This window comes from Stegodyphus dumicola, chromosome X1 (genome assembly GCF_044657685.1).
Source record: "Stegodyphus dumicola isolate Sdum_Otavi_A_Nest chromosome X1, ASM4465768v1".
NCBI lineage: Eukaryota > Metazoa > Arthropoda > Arachnida > Araneae > Eresidae > Stegodyphus > Stegodyphus dumicola.
The window spans coordinates 149,754,104-149,756,312 of NC_140780.1; the positions used below are offsets into that span (position 1 = coordinate 149,754,104).

General features: G+C 34.9%; 1 non-coding gene across 1 annotated transcript; it reads left to right on the forward strand.

The window, feature by feature from the left end:
- Window positions 1–944: 944 nt before the first annotated feature.
- LOC118190264 (U6 spliceosomal RNA) lies at window positions 945–1,052 on the forward strand. The gene has a single exon (XR_004758395.1). It is a non-coding gene; the product is annotated as a U6 spliceosomal RNA (small nuclear RNA).
- The last annotated feature ends 1,157 nt before the right edge of the window (window positions 1,053–2,209 follow it).

Here is a 2,209-nt window from a genome sequence, read left to right on the forward strand (position 1 = left end):
AGTAACTAAATCATTTATTTGTTAGGATAAGCAACGAAAAAGTAGACCGTCTTCAATAACGGGACCACGCTGTTTAAAGGAAGGGGTAGCCACTTGCTCTCTCCCTATCGACAGTCCGTCCTTCCTGCAACTTGTATCGCTAAATAAAGCACTGTTCTAGCTTTAATTTGTCTTCCTATTTCCATTTCTGGGAACATCGCGTCAGAAAGATGGAGTTTACCTGGTTATATTAGCTCCGGAAGCGGGCTACTTTTTCGTTGTCTACCCTGTACTTCCTCTTAAAATTTATAAAAATTTAAATATTTAACAGAAACTTAACATCTACATTTTGCTGTCTGATTACGCAACAGTATTTCAGTTATTTATCATACAGATATCAAATTAGAAATTAAGAGTTTATCTCCTTTGTTAACGCGCCTTCTGATAAAACTGCAAGCAAACTCAAACCCCAAAACTTACCAGCACTCAGCACAGTACTATGAATGGTAGAATCTGCTGTCCCTTAACTTAGATTCATGCTTGTTATTTTATAAGAGTTTCGTCTTCTTAGGTAGCCCAAACTAGACGAGAACTCTCTAAAAAACGATATGTGCACTATCATTATGTCTTGTAAATACCACAAGGACAGAGAAGTGTGTAAAGGACCCTTTTATTAACTCACATAAAGAATTAACAGACGGTACCAACTCGTGCTTATAGAAGCCAGCAGTTATGGTTAACTCAAAGATAATGGATTAACTAAAAACTAAGAAATTAAGTTAGCCTAACGGCTACACACTTGGAATAACGCGTAAGCTGGCTTTGACCTAAGGTAGGCGCGACAAGTCTAATTGCGAAAAATAACGCCTCAAAGTACTACTGACAAGAGCATCAAATTAGCAAAGTCGTCTTCTATCAGGCAGATAAGCTTAAATTCTACCCTCTAAAACCTTCCTTTAAATAGTGCACTTGCTTTGGCAATACATATACCAAAAATTGGAACGATACAGAGAAGATTAACATGGCTCCTGCGCAAGAATGACACGCAAAATCATGAAGTGTTCCACATTTTTCGGCTACGTAATCAATATGTAATATCTATGTACAAGTATCAATATGCAATATTTATGTACACGTTTGTAATCAATATGTAACCAATTTGTAATATCTATACCATGTAAATATCAACAATATAACAATTCCCAGTAGCCACTGAGATTTAACAGAAGACAGTGGGCATGCATTAGCCGCTGGGTCTCATTGGTGAAGAGGTATACAGTAGAGGTATAGCACAGTAGTAGAGGAATGTTGAACACATTCCCCATCACTCACTCTTTTAAACAGTCTGTTCTTTCTACCTCATTTGAATATCACGCGAGCTAGAAATTTGCATTCTGGCAGGAAAATGGAAATGACAACGACAATAAAGTAAATTAACATAAAATAACTGCTTAGAAACTTAAATGTGAACTCTACAATTTATTATTCAAATGACCAGGCACTTACTCCTTAAGCATTGGTCAAAAATCGCCGAACACAGTCATTTTGGTTGCTTATTATTTAAACTCACATAATTTGCATTTCTTGTGGAGTTGACGGTAAGTAGAAATGCAAGAAAGCTCGAAACTAAGAAAATAACATGTGAAATAAAATAAACCGTAAAAATCAAGCCATAAAAAAGCCAGGCTTTTTAAAGTCTGATGGATTCTAAATGTAGCATGTTTTTCAGAACTGCTTATCAGTCTTTCTGTTGTACTCACTGACTACATGAAAAATGAAATAATCGTATTAATGTAGCTATTAAATAAAGTGTGACACTCATGCAGCGAAACTCGTGTTATGATTTACGCAAATCATTTCATGCCCGAAAATGCAGTGTGTGACGTTTCTCTGGACTACATTTTGACAATAAGCATAAAATGTATAGTTTTTACAAATGTTAATTCTCAATGAGTACCTATAACCTAAAACTTATTTAAATGATTCTTCAAATTTGACACGTTAATTTTTTTTCACAGATACTTCGAATTTAGATTGCTATACTAAAATTATAGCATAACAACGTAGTGGATGAAATATTCCCTCGACAATATTATAGAATCCAAAGGTAACATGATTCTGGGATCATTTTGCTTTAAAGTAAGGTTTCCATTAACTACATCATTGTGTGTAATGATGCCTGTAGAACACTGCTAAATTGTCCATTCAAGATCATGAAGAATTAATCAAT